Raw genomic sequence first — 21088 nt, 5'->3', positions numbered from 1 at the left:
TGTATTTGGGTGCCCCTATGTTGGATGCATATATATTTACAATGTTTATGTCTTTTTTATGGATTCTTTCCTTAAGTATTATGAAATAACCCTCTTGGTCTTTTTTTGTAGCCCTTTTTTTGAAGACTATTTTATCTGATATGGGTATTACTATCCCAACTTTTCTTTCCTCTCCATTTGTTTCAAATATTTGTTTCCAGCCCTTTACTTTCAGTCTCTGTAGGTTTTTTGTTCTGAGGTCTCTTATAGGCAGCATATGTGTGGGTCATGATTTCTCATTAATTCAGCTATTCTATGTCTTTTAGGTGGAGCATTTAATCCATTTACATTTAAGGTTATTATTGATAGATACTTATTCATTGCCAGTTTTTAGGTCATGCGTTCATCTGTCGCTCACTTTTTTTTCCCTTTTCTTAAAGAAGACCCTTTAGTATCTCTTGCAGACCTGATGTGGAGGAGGTGTATTCTTTGAAGGTTTTTTTTGTGTGTGTGAAAGTTCTTGTTTCACCCAACTTTTTAATTGAGAGCCTTGCTGTATAGACTAGTCTTGGTTGCAGGACTTTATTTTACATTACTTGGAATATTTCTTGCCAATCCCTTCTAGCTTGGAGTGTTCACATTAAAAAGTCAGCTTCTAGTTTTTTTCAGGGCTCCCTTGTATGTTATTTCCTGTTTCTTCCTTGTTGCCTTTAAGATTCTCTCTTTATCTTATTATATTGCTATTTTAATTATGATGTTTCTGTAACTGTCTTTGGGTTACTATTGTTTGGGACTCTCTGTGTTTCCTGGATTTGTGTGATTTTTTTGCTCTCATAAAATTAGGGAAGCTTTCCATCATTACTTTTTCAAACAGGTTTCCTTTCTCTTGCTCTTCTTCTTCTCCTTCTGGAATCACTATTATACAGGTATTATTACATGGCACGTTTTCCTGCAGTTCCCTTAATACCTCTTCATTCTTTCTGAGCATTTTTCCTTTTCTTGATCTTTTTGGGAGTTTTTTCCTACCTTGTTTCTTTGTCTTCCCATTGTTTATGAGACTCTTATTTTTAGCTTCTGCATCTTAAATAGATCTGTTTTGATTCTCTGAGTTTATGTTTTGATATTCAGTTCTGCAGTCTCCTTGATCTCCTGAGCTTGCTGGTTTTTTGCTGTCATTTATGTTGGCTCTCTGTATGTCTTTGGGTTTTGATTGTTGTTGATCTTTTTTTTTTTTGGTGGGTCCTTCCCTCCAGCTGGTTAACTGAAGGTCACTCCATCCACCACATCTTGTATTCTGTTGTTCAAGTGTGGGCATGTTGTGTTGAAACTGGTTCTTCCATGTATACAATGTTTTGAGGCTTCTCTCTCACTCTTGTTCCGTTGTTTGTTCTAGATAATTTCTCCACTGTTTACCTGTAGTTCTAGATTGGCTCTGGGTTGAGGTTAGTGTAGCTTTCAGTCACTCTTTCACCTTCTTCTGTTATTGTTTGTTGGTGGATCCTTTGTTGATGTGTTTCCTCTTCCAGCAGGTATACTGGTGTTCCCAGCTTCCACCTACTGTTTTATGTGATCAGCTGGAAGGGTAAGGCAAAATGGATGAAGACAGGGGTGGGGTTTTTATGGGACTTGAAGTACCAACACAAAGAGAAGAGTTAGGAGATCCTTTGGATCAGTATAGTGTTAACTGTGATATTTCATCCATGTAGTAACTTTTATAATAGGCTGGTAAAATGATAAGACTCCTGTTAAGGGAGGATAGATTGTGAGTTGGATCCAGAAAACAGGGAGCTTTTGGGATGTCAGATTATAAGATATAGTGAGAGTAATTGACAGAAAATATGTGTAGTATTCATGAGAATAGAGTTAACCACAACAGTAATAAAGTTCCAGAGACAGTGAAGTGAAATAAGCCCTTGGGGGGAGGGTGCTGTGTAGTATTTACAATTGTATGGAACAACACTTATTTATGATAGTAATGGGGCAACAATCATATGACAGAATCTATGTGATCTGCATAATAAGAATAGGAAGTACAAGACATAGAATAGTGTGCTATTAGAACTCAAGTGAATTGAAAGAAGGAAAATTAAAACTACACTATGAAAGAGAGAACAAGAAAAACCAGTTCAACAATGCAGTTAAACAAAGTGAAGAAAACTAAACAGAAAGAAGAGAAATAAAAAAAAATACTAATAAAGTAGTAAAATATGGAAAATAATTAATAATAATAATAATAATACAGATAAACAATAACTTGCAAGTTCTCTAGAATAGCAAAGCAAAATTTATCTCACTGTCTTAGTTGTTGGGATGACTCCTCTTAGAATCTGACTCTGGTCCTTTCACAGTTCCATGATTTATTGTCTCACTTGTGAGGAAAAAGAACAAAAAGAAAAAAAAAGAAGGAAGGAAGGGAGGGAGGGAGGGAGGGAGAAAAGCCTCCTGCTGGCTTTAAACAGTCAAAGCCAATTCTGCTGGTATTCTTGGCTGCAGGAAGCCGAGGGAAAATGGGGTTCATTTTTCTCCCCTCCTGTGGTTTTGCTAGGATGGGGGTCAGGTCAGTAACACTTCACAGTCGCTCAGTCTCCAACCCTCAGTTAGCTGCCAGGGCCCCAGTGCTCTTGTGCACCAAGCCTATGCCTTCAGTCCACCAGTTGTGCTGTCCTTGAGGTGCACCAATTAGGGGCAATTCACACACCACTTTCTCACTCTTTGCTGTCCTAGATGCTACGAAGTCTCAGAGTCTCTTCAGGGTATTTGGGCTCCCCCACTGTGTTAAGTCTTTGTGGGGACTGCTGACTCCCTGATACTTGCTGTTCTCCTCTGTGGGGGGTGCCTCCACCTTCCTCCTAGCAAGCCAGTCAGACCCTTGCAGGGCAGGGGCACTGCTGTGACAATGGTGGCAGATGTAGGTGCATGCCTCCTCTCCTGCTGCATCCAGGGTGGTGGGTTTGGGCCACAGCTCCCCTGAGCAGTAAGTTCAGGCACACTCTGTCCCCTGGGTCTGCAAGCATGAGCATGTGTCCTCTGCTGCTGTGGCTGGGGCACAGTAGTGGGGTGTCACTGTCTGGCCTGTGCTGGCCTCCATTGCTGCAATACCTGTAGTGTGGGGCTTAGCCATGGGGAAGAGAAGCTGGGTCCATCACACATCACTGGGGTCATAGGAAAGGTTGAGTGCCCTCTGTCACTGTGACCAGGTATAGGGTGGGGGTGCAGCCACAGCCCTGCCAGCAGAGGCAGGCCCACAACAAGGCTATGGAGGCTGCACAAGGGCAGCCTGGGGAGGCGAGGGCAGCCGCTGCGTGAGAATTCCTTAAACAGCCACCAAGTGCCTTTTTTTTTTTTTTTTTTTTTTTTTTTTTGGTAAAATTCCTCCTGTTCATGCCTACTGCTCCAAACAAGTGCCTGGTTTCTCACACAGCTCTGTTCTCCAACCAGACCAGGGACTGACCAGGTCAGGGTCTGTCATTCCTAACTCTTCCTAGCTGTGTCCACAGTCTCAGTGGGTACACACCACCCCTGTGTGTTTACCACTTCATCCTTATCCCCTCCAGCAACTTCAATCATCCAGTTCCATGCTGGTGCTTCTCAAACCTTCTTGTTTGTCAGAGGAGAGAGCCATTAACCTGGCTCTCTTCCAAAAATCATGCAGCAGGCCCAGCAGTCACCAGGCCTGGGTCTGGTGGTCCTCATGCTGCCCTGGTCCCCATGCTGGTCCCAGGGAACTTATTGTCTGAAAGCTGTATACTTACCATCTGATTTTTCAATGTTCTCCACAGTTTTGGCCTCCAACCTTCATATATGCTGGGATACTGTTGGCTGTTCACTCTGTTCCTCAGAAGAATGCCCAGGTGTTCCACCTGTGTACAGGGGGAAGTGGACTCTGCTTCCACATATCTCACCACCATCTTTAATCCTGATCAATAGTGTTTTGAACTCAACATCTGAAGAGTTGGTTATCTCCATTCCGTTCAGTTCTTTTTCTGTTTTTTTTTTTCCCCTTCCATTAGGGCCATATTTCTTTGTTTCCTCAATTTGGCAGTCTCCCTGTATTTGTTTCTGTTTATTACCTAAAGCTGCTTTGACTTCTTGTCTTAGTAATGTGGTCTATTTTGGAAAAGGCACCTGTAAATTGTGTAAAGTACAGCTTTAGGTAACCATCAAGTAGAGCAACCCACTTCACTGCTTTCTGGCTCTGTGTGGGGGAAGGTTATGGAGAGGGTACAATGACACTGCCTAGCTTCTGGAGGTTTTCCCAGGACTTGCCCTTTGTGACTGGCACACTTCCAGCTGTTGTTCTTATGATGAATCCCAGAAGAGCTACGTTTGTGTACATTTTATTTCCATGCAAGTCCTTTAAGTGGAGTCTCCTGAAACTGTCAGTTTCTCCTGCCACATCAACCCCCATGGATTTTTATAGCAAGAAGTTATGGGGATTTATCTTCCTGGTGCTGGAACCCTGGGCTGTACAGTCCAGCTTTGGGCTTGGATCACTCACTCCTTAGGTAACCTTCCCAATTTTTATCCATCACATGTGAATTGTAGACTGCTTTCTCTGCTGCCACTGTCTCTCTGAGCCACCACTGCATCTATGCATCTCCACCCATCTTACACAGCTGGATGAATGTGGGTTTTTTTTTTTTTAATCCTTGGTGGTCACAATTCCATACAGCTCAATTTTCTGATTGTTCTGTGTGTTATTTGTTTTGATTTCTAGTTGTAATTCTTTCTGTGCCTGTGCGAGGAGGCAAAGCATGTTTATGCCTCCACATTGAACAGAAGTCTCTAATATTTTAAATATATAAAAATGAAAGATCCATTATGCTTTACATCAGGAAGTCAAATAATATATTGGTGTTTTTATTCTATTCATATAGAATATTGCATTAGTTAATTTCTATTTTTTTAAACTAAATAACCTTTTCAAACTAATTACATGTAAATTCTACTTCAGTCTTTGGAATTCTATATTTCTAAATATATTACAGCTTATCTAAAAATTTCATTGGAACCCATCCATACTTTAAACTTCTTTAAGTTACTTATATAAGAGATTTATACCATAGAACTCAACATTATAGAACAATGTATGAATGTGTTTGTACATTGTTAAACAAAGCTCGTCACCATGCCTAGGCAAGTCTTGATCCTCTCTGGTGAAGGAGTCATTTGGTACATATTTAGTGATACAATGATTAATAAAGTAGAAATACAGCCTAAGTCATTAAATCCCTGGGGGTGGAAATCTACAAATTACAAATCACACACAACTCACTGATCTGATGACTTGTTAGTTTATCCAAAGTTAGCCTTTACTTCCCTTCTTCTTCTTCCCGCTCTGATGCTCACATACAGTTAGACAGCACTGTAGAACAAAGAAAACATTTAAAGTAGGAATCCAATAAGAAGAAAAGGTGAAGGGCATGCTCTGATCAATTAACAAATTGTAATTGGTGACTTTAAACCTAGTTTTACAAAACTTTTTATATGTAATATGTGTTCAGTATTATGTTCCATCACTAGCTACTAATGTAGGAAAGTAGTAAGAGGAGTATTATTTATTTCTTTTTGTGGGGTAGAATGCCCAGAATAGAATCAGTGGCTGCTTTCTTTATTGATTGAATACATAAGAGAAAAACTCTCACTTAAGATTATTAACTCTTTAAGATCTATCATTCTACTTTATCTCTATGAAAAGTGTATTAGTAAAAATATACTGTTCATGAGCCATGAATGTAGTCTAAAACATAAATCTGGGGCTAAGCATGTAATATGAGCTCCCACAGTGTCTTCTGCTATGGACCTGGGTAACCATAGCTGTTCTGTGATTCCGTTTCACTACAAGCATTTGCATGAGTGCTCTTAATGATCCTATAGAATGTGTCTAGGTATTATATATCTAAAGATAGCTATTAATCAAATATTCTGGCTATAGCAGTGCTCTTTTGTAGTACACTGCTTACTCCATCAACATCTCAATATAATTGTAATTTCCTTTTCCAGTACAGAAAAATATTTCAGGTTTTCTTTGTTTTTTGTTTTTATATTTTTTGATTCCTTAGGTCTCATCCATCATCTTGAGCAAAAATATTATTCAGTAAATGCTGGAGAGATGGATGAGTGAGGAATATTTAATAATTCAAAGCTTTGCACTAAGCTTTGCAAGGATTCAAAATATTTCATATGTTCATCTGGAATGTTGCATTGCAGTTGGGGATACATGACATGCACATACATAATGAAATACTAACTTTACGTATACATCTCTTTTCACAATCTTATGTCTACCCGATGTACTGACCAGGGTCATATTTTTTTCAATTTAATTTTGATAAGGAGACAATAATAATAACATAATGATAAGCTTTAGTAGATATTTAAACTTCATTGGTCCTAAAACTGGTCCTACAGTTCTGCAGACTATGTCTAAATGTACAAATTAATTAGTTAACTAGACTCCCTTTATTTTTATTTATTTTTTAAATTAAATTTACAAGGATTAATTAAAAATTATATAGGTTTCAATTGTACAGTTTTATGATACATCATCTCTATATTGCACTGGCTGTCCATCATCCAAAATCATATCTACTTCCATCGCCATATACTTGACCTCTTTTACCCTTTACTGTCCACCACACCCCTTCCTCTGGTAACAACCACACTGTTTTCTGTGTCTTTTGTTTTTTCCCTGTGTTTTTTTTATTATTATTCACCTCCCCTCTTGTTACTGTGAGTTTGTTTTTATTGTTTGTTGATTTGTTTCTTTTAATTGTATATGCCGCATATAGTGAAATCACATGCTTCTTGACTTTTTATGTATGACTTATTTGCTTAGTATTATATTGTCAAGATCTATTCATGTTGTAGCAAATAATAGCATTTCATCTTTTCTTATGGATGACTAGTATTCCATTTCATATATGTACCACATCTTCTTAATCCAATCACCTATTGATAGACACTTCAATTGTTTCAATGTCTTAGCAACTGTAAGTAATGGTGCAATGAACTTAAGGGTACATATATATTTGTTAATAAATATTTTCAAGTTTTTTTAGGTAGAAAGGCAGAAGAGGGATTACAGGGCCATATGGTAGTTCTATATTTATTTTTGTTAAAAAGCCTCCATACTGCTTTCCATATGACTGTACCAGGTTGCATTCCCACTAGCAGTGAAAGAGGATTTCTTCTTCTTCACAAACAGTCCAACACTTACTACTTGTCTTATTGATAATTGCCATTCTAACAGATGAGGTAATATCTCATTGTAGTTTCAACATGGATTTTCCTCATAGCTAGTAAAGTTTAGCATTTTTTATACATCTTTTGGCCATTTGTACATTTTCTCAGGAAAAATATTTTCAAGTCATCTGCCCATGTCTTCATTGGGTTCTTTGGGGGGTGTGGGTGTGTGTTGAGTTGTATGATTTCTCTCTACATTTTGGATATTAAACCCTTGTTTGTGGAGGAGCTTTGTCCACAGAGCCCCCTGTCTGCCACAGATGAGAATAAGTCTAACAAGACATGATCTGCTTGGGGAGGAAAGATGGCCGATCTCTCACAGGAGAAGGACAAAGAGCCTTTTCCTCAACAGCTTTTATTGGGTTCGTTTACACAGGAATTCAGGTAAAGCTCATTACTCATGGCCAAGAAGTAAGGATCAAATAACAAGGAACTCTGAGGGCCTATTTTGAGTCAGGGTCAAATAGGTAAAAAACTTTACCCAGGGTCAGAGCTGTAAAAAAACTTTAAGGAACAAACTTATTTCTTCCTTGGACCCTTATCATTTAATTGAGAACATTCTAAACAAAGCAGGTTTCACAGGATTTTACATATTCTTCCTTAGGCCTGATCACCTAGGGAACCCACCCTTCCTAGCACAGGGCTGCATCACCCTCTGTCATTGTTTCAGGCTTAGGTGGAGCAAGGGAAGTAAGGCAGCTAAAAGATCAGGAGATTTTCTCGCAGACAGTGAGGACTCAGGCTATGTCAAAGCCGAGGGACGAGGGTCCATCACCCGCTTTTGCTGTAGGCCCCAAAGTCCTTCCTTGGGGGCCTCTCATGTGATCATGCCTGTCTTAGATCATTCCCCCCTTGGGGAATCTTACCCGTCATTGGCAAACCGATCAAGCATTGGGGGCCAGGCAGGGTGAAGTAAAAGATGCAGAAGCTGTACTCCTGTCAGGGAGATAAGCTTTTGTCTCCTTGGTGGCTTATGGTCCAAGGTCATTCCCTCAGCCTTAGCTTTGGTGGGGGTTACAGCTTCTGATACCAGGCAGGGCAGTTCCCAACACTTGTTAGAGAAGTTGTTTGAAAATATATTCTCCCATTTTGTTAGTGGCATTTGTATTTTGTTAGTGGCCACTTTTGCTATTTAGAAGATTTTTAGTTCAAGATAGTAGTTGAATGCAACCAGTAGGGTCAGTCCTACCACTTGCTGCCTACAAGGCAAAATTCCAAAGACAGAGTTTGGTGGAAATGAAAGGAATATTTTATTTAATAATTATCAATACCTACTTCTTCTAAGACACCCAAAGAAAAACACTCTGTTATCCTCTGCCAGCTCAGTTCAAGGTTGCATCAAGAACCTCTTCTCCCATTCAAAACTTTCATCAACATAGATGGTTTAGCTGGTCTCCAGGTGTTGTTTAGCTTCTGGTTTCTTTCAGAGCATTTGCATTCAGGCCTCCATTCATGTTGCACTGCCATCTTCCTACTGCCCCTCAAAGGCTTATTCTGGGAACTACTGACATGTTGTGCCAAAGTAGGAGCATAGTGAAGGAGCTGTCACCAACAGGACTGCACTGGTGACCATTGACAGGTCTGCATGGTGACAGGTTATGGGCAGCAGCAACTGTTGACAGGTCCACAGGCCTGTGGCCCAAGCCTCCTTCCCTCCACTCCTCCACTCTCCAAAGTTGGGGCCCAGAAACCTCCCCCTCCCCCAGCAACTGGGAAGGAGAGACTACCAAAGAGAGAGGAGAAACAATAGCACCAACCCAAACACTAGTTCCCATGACAACCTGAGCCATGCTTCTGAAAAGGTTTCCCTAGGACTCAGGGACATGCAGCCATGCCAAGTAAGGGCAAGCTCCCCATGCGCTAGGTTGGCTCAGTGCAGGCAGGGCCCACCTCCTCCAACTCCTTTCCCTACCCCACCCACTTCATCTTCATTACAATTCCTACCTTTTAACACTTTTTACACTTGTAATCTTACAAGGGCAAATTAACAAATATCTCATACTTTTGTAACTAATTCCTGCTGGCCAAGAGTATAGTCCTGCCTACCCTCTGATCCAGAAGTTCCTATAAAAAGGGGTTCTGGAATGGAGGGGCAACTTCTCATGAAGGAGAAGGATCTGGCAAGGTCTAGGTCAGTTGGATGTTCTTGGAAAGTGTTGTGCATGATGTCCAAAGAATTGCATTGGTAGACAGGCTGACAATTTTGCGGTATCCTGGAAGTAACACATTTGTAAAGAGGGTTAGAAAATACAATCAAAACCACAACAATGAAATAAAAATGGTAGCACCTGTTGCAATTCTACCCTTTTTTAATACTTCTGGACCTTTTCCATCCAAATCATTAAGGCATAAAAGAAAACCAGCTTCAAAATGAAGCCAATAGGCCATCTCAAACTTCACCATCTCAATCATCTAGCATATACAAACTACTGAGTCCTTTTAGGAGGTGAAGACTCTTCTCAAGGGGGAAAGATAATCAGCTGCAACACATTTGCTTGAATGATATCCATCATTAATAATTTGAAAAATCTGTTATGAAAACTAATCCAACTTCTAAGTGAAAAAAAATACTTTGAGAACATTTAACTGCACAAAAGTTCAATATGCACAATTGGACATTATGATTTTTCTTAAAATCTGATTCCTCTCCCTAAGATTACCCTTATTATCATCCAAATTCTATGTGTCAGATAGGGAGAAAATACAAAGCAAAAAGGAAAATCCTTGTTATTCCAGTATTTGCCAAAAGTTTATCCATATGACTTATATTTTTTATTACATTACTTTCCAATGTAATGTGAAGTTTCAACCCTTAGGAACCTTGATTTATTTTCAAAATAGAAACAAAATAAAAATCCAAACCAAGAAAGTGTTTCAAAAAGAGGGGTAAGAAAGACTGGCACTAGCCTTAGAACCTTGTCTCACATCAACTAGTCCCACTAACCTATCACACCTCTCTGAAGCCCCAATGGCAGACACTCACCCCAGCTGGTATGCCCATCGGTATCAAATGGCCTTTCCTAAGTCCGAATGGCATAGATGCTATCTCACCCCAACTTGTACTGCAAATGACCTTTACTAGGTCCAAATGGCATATACCCAAATGTCAAATACAAAGGATTCCCAGTTTAAACAACACAGTTAAATTCCCTTTAGTACTTAGAAGATCAGAAAGCAAGCAAAGCATAACTATAACCAAGAACTGGGGTTTCTTTCATTTCAAGTTAAAACTATCACAACTTTCTATACTCATTTAGACATAACCTTATATCAATTTCAACTTTTTTTTAAACATTGGAAAAGACAATATTCTGACTCAGTATCAAGCAGCCAAACATACCTAGATTTGCAAACACATAAATAAAGGAATATTGTCACTTTGAATTGGGGTTCACTGTCTTCTTCCAAAACAGAACTTTCAAATCTCCTTCTGGAGCATAGATTCAGCTATCCTTTTCAGAATCAACCACAGCAGGAGGGTTCAAATCCTCCTCAGGTGGTGTCAATTTTATCTGTGTGTAGTGGGTCCAAGGCTTAATTCCTGCGAGAATTAAAGAAGAGTGCATTATCAGTGGGACATCATTGGAACCACTCCACTGCTCAGCCAGCTGCTTTCAGGACTTTGAGTCTCCCAGGTCTTTAGTAAGACTTGGTTCCCCAGATAAAATAGGTTTAAGGGCTTGTCAGATGGATAGACAGCACTACAATGAGTAAACTTGTTCAAAATGGTTACTGTTGCCTAAGTGCTGTATATATTGTTTAATTTTTGACTTGTGCTCCAAATCTAAAGGGAATATTTCTAAAACAGAGATTGAGAAGGGTCTCTCTTAAACTATTGCAAGAGGGCTTAACTTAAGTTCAGTTTGGGGTGCTACCCTAATGGAGCAAAGCAATGGGAAGTCTCATTTCAAATGTGTTCCTTGGTATATTTTTCCAGGGTCTTCTTTATTGTGTGATGCATTTCCTCAATCTTTCCCATACATTGATGCCTCCAAGGTGCACATAATTTCAATTTTATTTGTTGTGCTTGTCCAACCTTCTGTGTGGTCTATGAAGTGAATGATGGTCCATTGTTGTTCTGAATGCTGTGAGAAATTCCAAACTTTAAAATTGTTTCTTTAAGTAAAAGTTTCATTTTCTCAATCACTTTCTCACTTCTAGTGTGGTATGCATCTACTCAGTCAAAAAAGTGTCTATAAAAACTAATAAAATTTTGAAATTCCCCACCAATTTTAGACATTTGTATAAAATCCACTTGTCAGTCCTCAAATGGGCATAACCCTTTATATTTCACTTACTTTTTCACTGGGGTGTGATCTGTCTTAGGATTGCCTTTGGCACATATCTAATAGTCTTGGGTAATCTTCTGAATGGTCATATGCAAATAAGGGCCTAATGGAGTCTATCAAAGCATCCCTTCCATAATGGGCCTCCTCACATATGTGTTTGAGGATGAGATACACTAGAAACTTGGGGAGTAAATCATACCATGAATGTTGATTTACCATATGGAATTGGTATCATTGTTAGTGAATCTCATTTCAAGGGACTGATTCTCATCTCATTCTGTGTAATGAGTTTTAAATTTTGAACAGTCCAAGTAGTAGATCAAAACCTATAGGCAGGGTGGCTGTCCAGCTTCTTGTCTCACTGTTTCATCAGCAATATTTTTCCATGGCTCATTTGGGAACTGTCCCTTCAGTGTCCTGGGCACTGCATTATGGCAACCTGGTCCAGTAGATTAATTGCCTCAAACAATTAAAAATCTCCTCTGCATATTTAACATCCTTGTTTCCAAAAGTCAAGAGTCTTCTCTCTTTCCCATTGTTCTGTGGGCATGGGCTGCCATAAAGGCATATTTGGAGTCTGTGTAGATGTTAGCATTCTTTCCTTGGGACAGTACCGAGACACAGCCTTATGTTCTGAGGTTACCAGCATAAGGGCTTGGGCTTCTATTACTTTGTCTATAGCGACTACCCTATACCCAGCTGATCAGTGGCCATTGTCCATGAAGCTACTCCCATCTGTGTACAGCTCCCAGTATGGTGTCACCAGCTGTTGGTACAGTAGATCTGGCCTGTTAGAATAAACTTGGTCAATAATTTCCATGCAGTCATGCTGGAGAGCTGAGTTTTCCTCTATGTCTGGGAGCAGAGTGGTCAGATTCAAAGTTATGGTAGTCTATAAGGTAACTTTTAGGTTGTCCAATAGAAATATCTGGTATGTTCCTATGTGCCTTGCCATCAGTCAGTACCTTTCTTGTTTCAAAAGAGTTATGACCTGGTGTGGTACTGATACCATGGTAAGCTATCCCAGGGTGAACTTCTCAGATTACTATAAAATGTGACAGGTAGCTTTTACTGCCCAAAGCTATGGTGGCCATCCCCTTGTAATGTAATCCAACTTCTTTAAGAGATAGGCTATGGGTCTGGAGATGTTTCCCAGAGTCAATCTGGGTTAGTAATCCTATTCCAATCCCCTGCATTTCATGAGTGTGCAATTGGTAAGTTTTCTGTAAATTGGGCAATGTTAGCATGGGAGCCAATTCAGCTTTTCCTTCAAAGCATCAAATGTTACCTAACAATCTTTTGTTCATTAAAAAAGTATAATTTCAGTTTTTAATTTCAAGTTGGTATGATTTACTCCCCAAGTTGCTAGTGTATCTCATTCTCAAACACATATGTGAGGGGGCCCATTATGGAAGGGATGCTTTGATAGACTCCATTAGGCCCTTATTTGCATAGGACCATTCAGAAGATTACCCAAGACTATTAGATATGTGCCAAAGGCAATCCTAAGAGTCCAATCCTATCAAGAAATTATACAGTGGTTTTGCTATAACTCCAAAATTTGGGATATGAATTCAGCAGAAACCTACAATCTCTAAAAACCCATCAAGCTGCCTTCAGTTCTCTGTGAATTTTAGTATAGCAGTGGCTTGCTTTCTATCTGCCATCAAGCTCCTAGTATCTTATTTTAGTTGAAATTCCAGGTATGCCACTTCCTGTTTGCAAACCTGGGCCTTGTGAGCCAAAATCCTTTATCTACTTTTGACAAATAATTTAGAACTGTGATGATGTTGAGCAAACAGTCCTCATAGGTATTGCTAGTGATCAATATCTCATCTACATATCACAGAAGAACTCCTGATTTCAATTAAGTATCCCTTAAGTCCTTGGCTAATACTCCACCAATTATAGTCAGGGAGTTCTTAAATCCTTGTGGCAGCACAGTCCAGCAGTATTGCAGTGTGGCTTTTGTTTCTGGGTCCTGCCATTCAAAGGCAAACAGTAGTTGAGCCTATTTATCTATTGAGGTACAGAAAAAGCCATCCTTCAAGTCTAGGATTGAAAACCATTTGATATTTCCAGGCACTATGGTCAATGGACTAGAGGAGTTTGGCACCATAGGATGAATGTCTTGAACAATGTCATTCTGGCTTTAAGACCCTGTACAATCAATTTTCATTCCATTTAACCCAAATGGAATGTAGACCTGTCCACAGATCTCTGGTGGGAAGAATTTACCTCTGGGACCTTTCTGGCAAGTCAGAAGTACTTGGAGTTGGAGAGAATGTTCCAGTGGAACCTCTAAAAATAATCACTGCTTTCCAGTGTTAAAAGTTATTTGTGGAGTAAAAGGGAGGAAGATGGTGGCATGGTAGGAGGAAGCAGATTTCCCTTCCCACTATGCAAGGTAGAGAAACTGGCAAGGGAGAGAAACTGACCAATCTGCGGAGGAACATAGGAAGGGGCCAACGATATTGCAACATTTATGAAAATAGGACATCAAAAATTATAGTGGAAATTGAAAAACCAGACAGTAAGAAGACTGCTTCAGGATAATAGGGGCCCAGGGATCAGAACGGGGACCAGGGAGGTGGCAGCCCCCAAGCCCGGTGCTCCTTGGTCTGCCTCCAGGCACTCAGGAGAGAGCTGGGTCAACTGCTCCCTCCCTGGCCTAACAAGGATTGAGCAGCACTAGGGGAGGCCTTGTTGCTTGAAGGCACAGAGAGGGGAGTGAGGACTGAGAGAGAATCACACAGAGGCTGTGAGCACCCACGTATAGCCCTGTAAAGAGTGAGTTCCTCAGCCTGCGTGACCAAGGGTGGCCTGGCCATGTGCCCGCAACCCCAACCCGGAGATAGTGTGGTTTTGTGGAAGACCTAGACCCCACAACCCTGAACAAGGAAAGAGAACCTGGAGCCTGCAGTGGTGAACCCAGGGGAAGTACGTGCCCCCTCAGATCCCCAGAGCTTATAATGTGAAGTGTGCACCCACTTGGGATCCCCAGGGCTTGCACCATGAACCTGGAAAAGACACAGGTGCTCTGTGGGATCCCGGAGCCTGGGAGCCCGCGGAGGTGAGCTCCAGAGACCATGCTCGGGACCACCCAGACCCACACTCAGGGACCTGTGGAGAGGCACTGGACCAGCTCTGGGGAGAGCTTGTGGCTAGCCCTGGGGACAGTACTTGAGAGACTGACTGAGTTCTGACTGGGAAGGGTGAAAAGCATTCCTATTGCCCTTCAGCCTGCTGAAGCCAGCAAGACCAAAAAAATTAATTTGGCCAGTTAGAAACCAACAAGAGGTGTTTGTTGTTGTTGTTGTTTTTGATTGTTTGATTTTATCTTTTTTTGAAGTAACTTTTTTTAATTTTTTAATTATTATTTTTATATTTCTCAATTCCTTATGTTTCTCTGCCTTTCACCCTAGTGTTATTCCTTCCTTTCCAAGTGTATCTTTCCTTCATTCCATCTTCTGCTTTTTTCCATTTCTTTCTTGAACCTGCAAGTTACTGCAAATTTGTATTATATTTTTTTAATATTCTAACATTTTTTATTTTAATAGTATTTTGGTACTCCTCTTCTTCCTGTATAGTTTTCTATGCTTGGTTGGTTATACTGTATCGTTTGATAGGTTTCCCCTGTTATCTCATTCATAGGGTATCGCTAAGTTACTGTCCTTCATTTGTGGTCCATTAGTACACTATTCAAGATTCTATACTCCCTATCTTGTTATCTAGATCTCATAGAATCTGCCATATGATTGCTGTTCTAATATTATTGTAAATAAGACCTATTCCATACAATTGTAAACACTACACAACACCCCTCCCAGATCTAAGCCCACTTCGCTGTTTCCAGAACTCTATTATTGTAGTGGTTAACACTATTCTCTTACACACTACTCCTATTTACTATTCTTTACTCCCACCCTACCACAGAATCTGACCTCCCACAGTCTCATTGCCTTCTAGATCAAGCTCTCAATACTTTCCTCACAATAAGAGACTTATTTTCTTTCCATTTTTTCTAAAACATGGCTAGTGGGGTGGAAGATTACAGTTAACACTACATGAAGAAAAAGGATCCCCTATATCTTCTGTACTGGCTGCTACTGTAAATATCATAGAATACTCTCTTGCTGTCTAAAACCATTTTGCCTTTCCCCTCCAAAAGACCACAAAAAAGAGTAAGTGGAAGCTGTGAACACCAGGAGACCTATAAGAGACTGCACTACTGAATCTCACAGGTATTCTACCATAGAAGTTCACACCATAAACCCAGGGAACCAGAACAGATCAATTTAAGAAACAGGGGGTAACAAGAAGAGTGTCACGAACAATGAGAAGACAAAGAAACAATCCCAAAATGAAGGGAAGAAAGCCTCAGAAATAATGATAAATGAAATAGAGGCAACTCAACTATCACATATTGAGTTCAAAGCAATGAGCTTAAAATGAACTACCAGAAACTACAGGTAAGATGAACTCACTGCATACTATATCAACATGAAAAAGAAAATAGAAACTATCAGCAAGGGCCAAGAAGAAATGAAGTATACAATTTCTGAACTGAAGAACACAAATAGAAGGAATAAAAAAGCATGATTGATGAAGCAGAAGATTGGATGAGCCAACTGGAGGAAAAAGTATAAAAAAAAAAAAAAACACCCAGAAAGAGCAAGAAAAGGAAAAGAGGCTCACAAAGAATGAAGAGGGATTAAAAGAAATGCAAGACAATATGAAACATAAAAATATCCATATAATAGGGATACAGGAAGGAGAAGAAGAGCGAGGGATAGAAAACCTATTTGAAAAAGTAATGATGGAAAACTTTCCCAATAGGATGAGAGAAAAAGTTACACAAATCCAGGAAACACAGACAGTCCCAATCAACAGGAACCCAGAGAGGCCCACCTCAAGACACATCATAATTAAAATGGCAAAATTTGAAGACAATGAGAGAACCTTAAAGGCAGCAAAGGAGAAACAGAAAGTAACATACAAGGAAGCCCCAATAAGGCTAGCAGCTGACTTCTCAATGGAAACACTCCAGGCTAGAAGAGAATGGCAAAAAATATTCCAAGTAATGCAAACCAGAGATCTGCAACCAAGGCTACTTTACCCAGTAAGGCTCTCAATAAAGACAGAAGGCCAAATAAGAAGCTTTACAGACAGAAGAAGTCTAAAAGAACACACCTACAACAAACCAGCTCTGCAAGATGTGCTAAAGGGACTGTTTTAAGGAAAGAAAGGAAAAGAGAGAGAGAGAGACAGAGAGGAACACAGGTACGTAAATGACAATGGATAAGTACCTATCAAAAATAACCTTAAACATAAATGGGTTAAATGCTTCAATCAAAAGACATAGAATAGCTGAATGGATAAGAAAACATGACCCACACATATGCTTCCTACAAGAGACCCAACACAGATTAAAAGATTTACACAGGCTGAAAGTGAAGAGCTGGAAAAATTTTCCAATCAAATAGACAGGAGAAAAAAAAACAGGGGTAGCAATACTCATATCAGGCAAAAACAGACTTTCAATAAAGAGCCATAAAGAGAGGCCCAGAAGGCCACTTCCTAATACTCAAGGGAAGAATCCACCAAGAAGACATAAACATTGCAAGTATATATGCACCCAACATAGGAGCACCGAAATACATAAAAGAAATCTTAGAGGACTTCAGGAAAGTTTTTGGCAGCAACATACTTATAGTAGGGTATTTTAACACCCCACTGTCAAAAATGGACAGATCTTCCAAACAAAATATCAACAAAGATATTGATGCCCTAGATGAAATGGACTTAACTGATACATATATAGAGCCCTCCATCCCAAAGAAGCTAAATATACAATCTTCTCAAATGTACAGGAAACATTTTCAAAGATACACCACATGATAGGACACAAAACAAGTCTCAACAAATTCAAGAAATTGAAATCATACCAAGCATTTTCTCAGATCACAAGGGACTGAAACTAGCAACCAACCCCAAGGGGGAAAAAAAACATTCAAAATCATGGAGATTAAATAGCATGCTATTAAACAATGAATGGGTCAAGAATGAAATTAGGAAAAAATCAAAAGGTTTCTGGAAACAAACAAAAATGAACTCATAACAACCCAAAACTTATGGGACACAGCTAAGGCAGTCCTGAGATGGAAGTTAATGGCGATACAGGCATACCTGAAAAAATATAGAAACATTTCAAACAAACAACCTAACCCTACCTCTACAAGAACTTGAGGAACAACAACGAAAAACAGCCCAGAGCAAGCAGAAGGAAGGAAGCAACCAAGATCAGAGCAGAATTAAATGACATAGAGGCTAAAAGCACAATTCTAAGGATCAATAAATCCAGGGGTTGGTTCTTTGGAAAGATAAACAAAATTGACAAGCCTTTAAGCAGGCTCATAAAGAAAAAAAGAGAGAAGACCCAAATAAACACAATCAGAAATGAAAGAGGAGAGGTTACAACTGATAGCACAGAAATACAAAGGATTGTAAGAAATTACTATGAAGAACTGTATGCCAAGAAATTTGAAAACCTAGATGAAATGGACAAATTTCTAGAAAAATATAATCTTCCAAAACTCAATGAAGGAGCAGAAAGCCTGAAAAGACCAATAATAGCAAAAGAATTTGAAGCAGTAATCAAAAAACTCCCAAAACACCAAAAGCCCTGGACCAGATGGTTTCACAGGAGAATTCTACAAAGCATTTAAGGAAGGGCTAACCCCTATCCTTCACAGACTATTCCAAAAAATCCAAAAAGATGAAAGATTCCCAAACTGTTTTTATGAAGCCAACATCATCCTAATCCCAAAACCAGTTAAAGACACAACAAAGGAAGAAAACTTCGGGCCAACATCTCTGATGAACATAGACACTAAAATCCTCAACAAAATACTGGCAAACCACATCCATATACATTGAAAATATCATACCCCATGACCACTTGGGATTCATCCCAGGGATGAAAGGATGGTTCAATATTCACAAATCAGAAAATGTATTGCATCACATAAACAAAAGCAAAGACAAAAATCACATGATCATATCATTTGATGCAAAAAAAGCAGTTGATAAGGTACAGCACCGATTTATGATAAAAACACCCAGCAAAGTGGTAAGAGAGGGAACATTCCTCAACATAATAAAAGCCATATATGAGACATCTACAGCCAACACCATACTCAGTTGGCAAAAACTAAAATATTTTCCACTAAGATCAGGAGCAAGACAAGGCTGTCCACTTTCACTGCTTCCATTCAACATATTACTGGGCATTTTAGCCACAGTGATCAGACAAGAAAAAGAAATAAAAGGTATCCAAATCAGAAAGGAGGAAACAAAACTGTCAGTTTGCGGATGACATGATAGTGTACATAGAAAATTCTACAGACTCTGACAAAAAGAACTACTTGACCTAATACATAAATTTGGCAAAACAGCAGGATACAAAGTCCATATACAGAAATTAAAGGCATTTCTGTACACCATCAATAAAACAGCAGAAGCAGAAATCAATAAAAAATCCCATTTGATATAGCAAAAAGAAAAAGAAAATACATAAGAATAAACCTAACCAAAGAGGTAAAAGACCTGTATTCAGAAAGACCTGTATTAGAAAACTACATAACACTGAGGAGAGAAATCAAGAAAGACACAAACAATTGGAAACTTATACCGTGTTCATGGATTAGAAGAATTAACACCACCAAATGTCCATACTATCCAACATAATTTACACACTCAATGCAATACCTACTAGAGTACCAATAGAATATTTCACAGACATAGAACAAAGACTTCAAAAATTTATATGGAACCATAAGCACCCACAAATAGCTGCTGCAATTTTGCAAAAGAAAAGTAAAGTAGGAGGGATCACAATACCTGATACTAAACTACATAACAAGGCCACTGTAATTAAAATAGCCTGGTACTGGCATGAAAACAGGCACATGGACCAATGAAACAGAACAGAGAGCCCAGAAATAAACCCAAGTCTCTATGGTCAATTAGTATTTGACAAAGGGGGCAGCAACATAAAGTGAGGTAAAAATAGCCTCTTCAAGAAATGGGGTTGGGAGAACTGGACAGGTGCATGCAAAAAAATGGACCTCGAGTACCAACTTACACATTACACAAAAATAAATTCAAGGTGGATAAAGGATTTAAATATAAGCTGTGACACCATTAAAGTCCTAGAGGAGAACTTAGGTAGGAAAATCTCATATATTTCATGCAGAAACATATTTACTGACATGTCCCCTAGAGTAAGGAACATAAAGGAAACAATAAACAAATGGGACCTCATCAAAATAAAAAGCCTCTGCACAGCTAAAGAAAATAGTATTAAAATAAAAAGAGAACCAACTGTATGGGAAAACATATTTGCCAATGGTACCTCTGAGAAAGGTTTAATCTCCAAAATACATTAAGAACTTACACAACTCCACTCTAAGAAGGCAAGCAATCCAATTAAAAAATGGGCAAAGGACTTGAACAGACACTTCTCCAAGGAGGACGTACAGAGGATCCAGAGACACATGAAAATATGTTCAACATTTCTGTCAGAGAGATGCAAATTAAAACCACAATGAGATACCACTTCATATTGGTCAGAATGGCCATCATAAACAGCAACAAACAAGTGTTGGAAAGGTTGTGGAGAAAAGGGGACCCTGGTGCACTGTTGGTGGGACTGCAGACTGGTACAACCAGTATGGAAAACAGTATGGAACTTCCTCAGAAAACTAAATATGGATATGCCTTTTGACCCAGCAATTCCACTGCTGGGACTATATCCTAAGAACCCTGAAACACCAATCCAAAATATCTTTTGCACCCCAATGTTCATAGCAGCACAATTTACTATAGCTAAGTGCTGGAAGCAACCTAGGTGCCCATCAGTAAATGAATGGATCAAAAAACTATGGTACATTTACACAATGGAATTCTATACAGCAGAAAGAAAGAAGGAGCTCCTACCCTTTGCAACAGCATGGATGGAGCTGGAAAGCATTATGCTAAGCAAAATAAGCCAGGTGTTGAAAGACAAATACCATATGATCTCACCTTTAACAGGAAACTAAACAACAAAACAAAGAAATAAGCAAAATATAGTCCAAGACACTGAAATAGAGGACAGCCTGAAAGTGACCAGAGGAGAGAGAAGAGAGAATTTCAGGGAGAATGGGAAAGGTTTACAGGAACAAATGTAAAGGACACATGAACAAAAACTAGGGGGTGGTGGAAATGGGAGGCAGGTGGGGAGGGATGGGTGTGTGGGCTGGAATGGAAGTAAAAGGCAAAAAACTGTATCTAAAGAATGATTAAAATAAAATAAATAAAAAGTTAATTGTGCATTCAGTTTTCAAATTAATTGTCAACCCAACAATCGAGTGGGACAATCTGGCATGTAGTGAAAACTTTGTATAATTCTTTGATCCTCAGACTGACATTCTTGAGTTTGAAGGAATTCGTGTTTTTATAATTGTGCCATCAGTCCAGTAACCATTACTGCATTTGAACTTTTCTTGGCTACTTTTGTATTCAGCACTGAG

The 21088-nt window shown here is 39.3% G+C and overlaps 1 long non-coding RNA gene across 1 annotated transcript; it reads left to right on the top strand.

Moving 5' to 3' along the window:
• Nucleotides 1–1183: 1183 nt before the first annotated feature.
• Nucleotides 1184–19844, top strand: LOC118500249. Its single transcript, XR_004902810.1, has 3 exons — nt 1184–1319; nt 1506–1508; nt 19814–19844. It is a non-coding gene; the product is annotated as an uncharacterized LOC118500249 (long non-coding RNA).
• Nucleotides 19845–21088: the final 1244 nt, after the last annotated feature.

This window comes from Phyllostomus discolor, chromosome 1 (genome assembly GCF_004126475.2).
Source record: "Phyllostomus discolor isolate MPI-MPIP mPhyDis1 chromosome 1, mPhyDis1.pri.v3, whole genome shotgun sequence".
Classification (NCBI taxonomy): Eukaryota; Metazoa; Chordata; class Mammalia; order Chiroptera; family Phyllostomidae; genus Phyllostomus; species Phyllostomus discolor.
This window is presented reverse-complemented; position numbering and strand designations above follow the sequence as displayed.